The following is an 8,011-nucleotide window of genomic DNA, read 5'->3' as shown; positions in this document are numbered from 1 at the left end:
GAGATGTAGATACACATAAATAAGTTTGTATGGCGCCCTCAGTGCGCAAGTCCTACTCGGTATTGGCTAATTTTTTCTTCCTTCCAGTGTATTTTGTAACGTAATTGGAATCGATCAAGAGTGAAAATCCTAAAATGTTAGGAGTTTCCAAAATTACTATTTTTTCTTTGATATGTGCTGTGTACAGCGCTCAGAGGAACACACCAATACCACAAGCGCCGCTACCAGCAAGGCAAAAAGCACACGCCCGCCTCCTTCTGGGTTGCAAACAAGCACCTCCAGATGACGCTCGCTCATTGGGCCCAACTTCCACATCCACTCCACGTTCACTGGCGCATCAAATGCATCCGCAGATAGTGTTGCCAGACGCTGGAGAGAGCTCTGTCATCTGTGGATTACTTTTGTTTCTGCCTATCACTGTTACGGATGGAGATCCTTCCGCCAAAAGCATTAAACAAAACACTACGCGCCGCCGACGCTCGCCCTGTACCTGGAGAGCCAGCACTTCTTAAGAGTTCCCACGGTCACACCGTTTCATCCTTCCACTATCCTTCACACCTACAAATTCTTGATCGGTCTCATCCTTTATGGAGCCAGTGTTGCTTGGATTTCTGGCCCTCCCAGATTCTATAAAGCCATTCAAATCCTACAACGCCTTGCACTCCACCACGACTTCTGTATCCGCCTTTTGTCCCCCACTCGAATCCTCGTTGACCTCACCCTCTTCCCCCATCTTCTCCTTTTTCTCGAAAACGTCCACACCCTGTACATAGTCCGCCAACTCGATCCCCTCCACCCCCTGGTATCTTCACTCCTCTCCACCCTCAGCCCGTTGCTGCACCTTTACCGTTGTGTCCTTCCCTCTCTTCATCTCCACAACAACCACCTCCCTTCCCAACTCAACTTCCAGCACCTACTCCTCCTGGATGATGAGTTTCACCCTGATCTCTACCCCTCCTACCAACTCTAACCCCACCTTCCCCCCTCCTACTCCTTAGGGCTCTCTCTCCTCTTCCCTTCCCTTGAGCGATTTTCCTCCCTCCTATACTTCTGTGCCTCTGTGCTTCCTCCTGACTTGCCTTCCATCTCCTGCCTCTTGGTACTACCCCTTGAGCCCCTTTTTCTTGTTTTCTTCCCACTCCCTCCAAACTCCCCTTCCCCAGAGCCCCTTCCTCTCCCCTCTTTTTCCCTCCTCTTAGGCCTCCCGTCCCTTGGCAGATAGGTCCCTACCAGCGGTTTTTTATTCTTCGTGTGTGCTCTGTCGCTTTCAGTGGCTGTTTATGCTTATCTTTCTCTGTGAGTTTTTATTCTACGGCCGACTTTTCGCTTGTGTGTGTGACTCCGGTGTATTTTAAGTGCCCCACGAATCACCAACTGTGTTATTTTAACTTTATGTCGACTTTTTTAACTGTCCCCCAATGAAAACTTTATCTCTAAATAGTTGATGGGAATATCCGCTAATAATCACGAAACGGAGCTTCCCGTACTCAATCCCTCTTGTTGAACATATATTTGTTCATTTAAAGTAAAGCAGTTGTATTTCAGACAAAACGATGAGAGATCTACAAATGCTATAATTTCATTGTCAGGCATATTACTTTTATTTCTAAAATTGGCGGTAATAATGTCAACAATTTGTTCAAAAGGAATGTTCGTATTGATACTGTCTAACAACACAAATTTCATTGTATCTGTTAAAGATACGTCTTTTATCTCCTCAACTCACTGAATACTATTTTTTAAGGTTCTTGATGTGTGCGTGGATTAGATACTATATTTAGTTATGTATTCTTTTTGCATTAATAAAAGACTGTGTGATAATGATCATTAAAGAGGGCGATGTTGCGTCTGCTGTTGGCAATGCGCATAACTGCGTAGCTTCCTGTAAGCAGGTAGCCCAGTTGCGTTTCTACCTTCTGCCTGACAAGTACTCTCCCCTGATATGTGCAGATATTGCTATTTTACTGCTTTTGTTTATGACTCCATAGGGCTTTAATACTATGTAAGTTGATGGAAACGACCTCTTCTGCATGTTCTTACTTGTTTTGTTGGGCAGATGTATATTATAGCGCAGTCTGATTATTTCATTTTTGTTTTATCTTCCGCAGTGACGACGGTCACGCAGTGACTGACATCGATTTGCAACAGAAATAAAGTTTCTACTTCAGCGACCAATGCTGACCCTCCTTTTCTTAAAGTTATTTAGATTTCATTATATTAGATACAGGACGCCCCCCATGAACCATGGACCTTGCCGTTGGTGGAGAGGCTTGCGTGCCTCAGCGATACAGACAGCCGTACCGTAGGTACAACCACAACGGAGGGGTATCTGTTGAGATGCCAGACAAACGTGTGGTTCCTGAAGAGGGGCAGCAGCCTTTTCAGTAGTTGCAAGGGCAACAGTCTGGATGATTGACTGATCTGGCCTTGTAACACTAACCAAAACGGCCTTGCTGTGCTGGTACTGCGAAAGGCTGAAAGCAAGGCGAAACTACGGCCGTAATTTTTCCCGAGGGCATGCAGCTTTACTGTATGATTAAATGATGATGGCGTCCTCTTGGGTAAAATATTCCGGAGGTAAAATAGTCCCCCATTCGGATCTCCGGGCGGGAACTACTCAAGAGGATGTCGTTATCAGGAGAAAGAAAACTGGCGTTCTACGGATCGGAGCGTGGAATGTCAGATCTCTTAATCGGGCAGGTAGGTTAGAAAATTTGAAAAGGGAAATGGATAGGTTAAAGTTAGATATAGTGGGAATTAGTGAAGTTCGGTGGCGGGAGGAACAAGACTTCTGGTCAGGTGACTACAGGGTTATAAACACAAAGTCAAATAGGGGTAATGCAGAAGTAGGTTTAATAATGAATAGGAAAATAGGAACGCGGGTAAGCTACTACAAACAGCATAGTGAACGCATTATTGTGGCCAAGATAGATACGAAGCCCACACCTACTACAGTAGTACAAGTTTATATGCCAACTAGCTCTGCAGATGACGAAGAAATTGAAGAAATGTATGATGAAACAAAAGAAATTATTCAGATAGTGAAGGGAGGCGAAAATTTAATACTCATGGGTGACTGGAATTCGAGTGTAGGAAAAGGGAGAGAAGGAAACGTAGTAGGTGAATATGGATTGGGGCTACGAAATGAAAGAGGAAGCCGCCTGGTAGAATTTTGCACAGAGCACAACTTAATCATAGCTAACACTTGGTTTAAGAATCATGATAGAAGGTTGTATACATGGAAGAACCCTGGAGATACTAAAAGGTATCAGATAGATTATATAATGGTAAGACAGAGATTTAGGAACCAGGTTTTAAATTGTAAGATATTTCCAGGGGCAGATGTGGACTCTGACCACAATCTATTGATTATGACCTGTAGATAAAAACTGAAGAAACTGCAAAAAGGCGGGAATTTAAGGAGATGAGACCTGGATAAACTGAAAGAACCAGAGGTTGTACAGAGTTTCAGGGAGAGCATAAGGGAACAATTGACAGGAATGGGGGAAAGAAATACAGTAGAAGAAGAATGTGTAGCTTTGAGGGATGAAGTAGTGAAGACAGCAGAGGATCAAGTAGGTAAAAAGACGAGGGCTAGTAGAAATCCTTGGGTAACACAAGAAATATTGAATTTAATTGATGAAAGGAGAAAATATAAAAATGCAGTAAATGAAGCAGGCAAAAAGGAATACAAACGTCTCAAAAATGAGATCGACAGGAAGTGCAAAATGGCTAAGCAGGGATGGCTAGAGGACAAATGTAAGGATGTAGAGGCTTATCTCACTAGGGGTAAGATAGATACTGCCTACAGGAAACTTAAAGAGACCTTTCGAGATAAGAGAACCACTTGTGTGAACATCAAGAGCTCAGATGGAAACCCAGTTCTAAGCAAAGAAGGGAAAGCAGAAAGGTGGAAGGAGTATATAGAGGGTCTATACAAGGGCGATGTACTTGAGGACAATATTATGAAAATGGAAGAGGAATTAGATGAAGATGAAATGGGAGATACGATACTGCGTGAAGAGTTTGACAGAGCACTGAAAGACCTGAGTCGAAACAAGGGCCCCGGAGTAGACAACATTCCATTGGAACTACTGACGGCCTTGGGAGAGCCAGTCCTGACAAAACTCTACCATCTCGTGAGCAAGATGTATGAAACAGGCGAAATACCCTCAGACTTCAAGAAGAATATAATAATTCCAATCCCAAAGAAAGCAGGTGTTGACAGATGTGAGAATATTCGAACAATCAGTTTAATGAGCCACAGCTGCAAAATACTAACACGAATTCTTTGCAGACGAATGGAAAAACTAGTAGAAGCGGACCTCGGGGAAGATCAGTTTGGATTCCGTAGAAATACTGGAACACGTGAGGCAATACTGACCTGACGACTTAGCTTAGAAGAAAGATTAAGGAAAGGCAAACCTACGTTTCTAGCATTTGTAGACTTAGAGAAAGCTTTTGATAATGTTGACTGGAATACTCTCTTTCAAATTCTAAAGGTGGCAGGGGTAAAATACAGGGAGCGAAAGGCTATTTACAATTTGTACAGAAAACAGATAGCAGTTATAAGAGTTGAGGGACATGAAAGGGAAGCAGTGGTTGGGAAGGGAGTAAGACAGGGTTGTAGCCTCTCCCCGATGTTATTCAATCTGTATATTGTGCAAGCAGTAAAGGAAACAAAAGAAAAATTCGGAGTAGGTATTAAAATCCATGGAGAAGAAATGAAAACTTTGAGGTTCGCCGATGACATTGTAATTCTGTCAGAGACAGCAAAGGACTTGGAAGAGCAGTTGAACGGAATGGATGGTGTCTTGAAGGGAGGATATAAGATGAACATCAACAGAAGCAAAACGAGGATAATGGAATGTAGTCGAATTAAGTCGTGTGATGTTGAGGGAATTAGATTAGGAAATGAGACGCTTAAAGTAGTAAAGGAGTTTTGCTATTTGGGGAGCAAAATAACTGATGATGGTCGAAGTAGAGAGGATATAAAATGTAGACTGGCAATGGCAAGGAAATCGTTTCTGAAGAAGAGAAATTTGTTAACATCTAGTATAGATTTAAGTGTCAGGAAGTCATTTCTGAAAGTATTTGTATGGAGTGTAGCCATGTATGGAAGTGAAACATGGACGGTAAATAGTTTGGACAAGAAGAGAATAGAAGCTTTCGAAATGTGGTGCTACAGAAGAATGCTGAAGATTAGATGGGTAGATCACATAACTAATGAGGAAGTATTGAATAGGATTGGGGAGAAGAGAAGTTTGTGGTACAACTTGACCAGAAGAAGGGATCGGTTGGTAGGACATGTTCTGAGGCATCAAGGGATCACCAATTTAGTATTGGAGGGCATCGTGGAGGGTAAAAATCGTAGGGGGAGACCAAGAGATGAATACACTAAGCAGATTCAGAAGGATGTAGTTTGCAGTAGGTACTGGGAGATGAAGAAGCTTGCACAGGATAGAGTAGCATGGAGAGCTGCATCAAACCAGTCTCAGGACTGAAGACCACAACAACAACAAACAACAGATACAGGACATCAAGTGCCATGCATCAAACTGCTACCAGGTTTAAGTAAACTGTGTACCATCGCTACTCACAAATGTAATCGACTTTTTCTCTTTTTTTCCTTTATTGTTGTTTCATCCCCCCTCCCCCGTCCCACATGGGCTGGGGGCACAGGAGGGGGGAGGGCGGGAGGGGGCTGCCAGTGGTACAGTCAACCCGCTCTTATACCAACTGACAAAGAAATATAAATGAGATGAAAGAATAGTCAACAGAAAGGCGAGGTATTTACAATGAATTTAAAACTTTTAAAGGTGAAAAAAATGGAATTTTTCATATACAGTGTAGGAGACGTGACTTCCTTCGATTTTAGTTAAAAACAGTTGTAATGAAAGATAAAAACCAGAAACACAATAAGATCAAATTTAAAAACATTTGTAAAAACCTTGACACAGAACACTGATGTAAAAACGAAGCACTTCACTGGCACTAAAGCTGGAAGGGCGTGCTCTGTGGTATGTAGGCTGTTGTTGAAGTTAGTTAGTTAGTTACGAGTTCCATTGCTCAATAGCACAGAAAACCGTTATGATGTCGAACGTGTCAAATGCGCAAGAAATGCACACAGGAAACAAGTTTTTTATTTTATTTTTACTTTATAGTGTTATACCTAAATATTTCTATTATCTATCCCATTCCCTTAAATGGCACAAAATGCATATATTATATCTCCAGATTTATTTACTCATATTAAAGAATTTATCTATGGTATAGAAGGAGTGTCAAGGAGGTATGATTTCAATTTGGTTTTGAAACTATTACTGCTGTCTGTCAGACATTTTATTTCATCTGGTAATTTATCAAAAAGTTTTATAGCAGCATATTTTACCCCTTTCTGTACCAAAGAAGGGTTAAGTAAAGGATAGTGTAGGTCTTTCTTTTTTCTGGTATTGTAATCATGAATGTCGCTGTTGATTTTAAACTGGTCCATGTTGTTGAGAAAAAATTTCATTACTGAGTAAATGTACTGCGAAGCAGTTGTGAGAATTCCTAACCTTTTAAACAGATGCCTACAAGATGTGCGACTATGAACCCCACACATTATTCCAAATTATTTCTTTTGAGCAGTGAATACCTTTTACCTAAGCGTTGAGTTGCCCCAGAATATTATTCCGTATGACATCAGAGAGTGGAAGTATGCAAAGTATGTTAGCTTACTAATTTCTACATCCTCAAAATTGGCAATTATTCTGATTGCAAAAGTTGCTGAACCTAGTCGCTTTAGGAGATCCAAAATATGAATTTTCCTATTAAGATTCTCATCTATATGTACACCCAAAAGCTTAGTATGCTGTACCCTGGCTACTAACTTCTTTTGACGTGTTATGTTTATTGAAGGATTTATACTTTTTGCAGCAGAAAATTGGATGTACTGTGTTTTTTCAAAGTTCAGAGCAAGTCCATTCACAGAAAACCAATTAATGACTTTTCCAAAGACCTTATTTGTATCATTTTCTATCGGACTTTCTTTTACTGGATTAATAATTGTGCTTGTATCATCAGCAAACAGTGTCAGTTCAGTATCTTGTTTCACATAAGAAGGAGAAAGTTTGGTCGGTGAGGAGGGCAGAATGGATAGAATGGATAGATGAGTGGTCCAGATGTATCGATGATGTAGGAATGGCTGTTGAGATTCAAGAGGGGTTACAGTAGAGGGTTATTAGAACGACTAATCTATAATATTCCAATGAATTTTCGATGACTTTAGTCAGTAGTTGTGTCTTTATGTGGTCCGCAAAGCGAATAGTTGGCTTACCATTAGATAATTGAAGACAAATGAAATGTATGCCACTGGAAGCTGACATCATATTACTCAACTCATTGTAATAACAAACATGAGATATCATCTTAAATAGTGCTTTAAACAGTTATTAAAAGTGATTATTATAAAGTGATCAGTACTTGTGTCCTGGTCATCATGTTGAATGCAAGAGCCAAATTAAAATCATTTCAAATAAGATTTTAAAGACAAAACATGAAATGTATGTGACAAAACGGACCTCTGTCACTCATCAAAGCAACCTTTGAAATTAACTTGGTTAACGATATTCGACATAAAATCACAATGAACACAGAAATATACATAAAAGGTACACAAAATATACAGATTTACAAAAAAAAAAAAAAAAAAGCACAATACTACAAGGTTAAACTCGTGAGTGCACGGCTAGATAAGAAAATATGACGTCGGTGGTTTGTAGCATGACGTCGCAATTTTCGTTGACACTTTGTTTACCATCATAGCTAGTTTCACGCTGTAACACACTAAAGACAGACGGTCCTCGATAGATTATCTCAAGACAATCACACCTCCATATTATGCGGAGTACAACACAAAAAAACCTGCATTTCACTGACCGTGCGGTGACATAACCCCCAAATCCACTAGAGCGCACGCCGAAGTCCCACAGAATGAAGGACCTCATTAGTGGAACGCCTCCCGCCAGCA

Source organism: Schistocerca nitens, chromosome 2 (assembly GCF_023898315.1).
Source record: "Schistocerca nitens isolate TAMUIC-IGC-003100 chromosome 2, iqSchNite1.1, whole genome shotgun sequence".
In the NCBI taxonomy this organism is placed as follows: Eukaryota; Metazoa; Arthropoda; class Insecta; order Orthoptera; family Acrididae; genus Schistocerca; species Schistocerca nitens.
Note: the sequence above shows the minus strand (reverse complement) of the source record.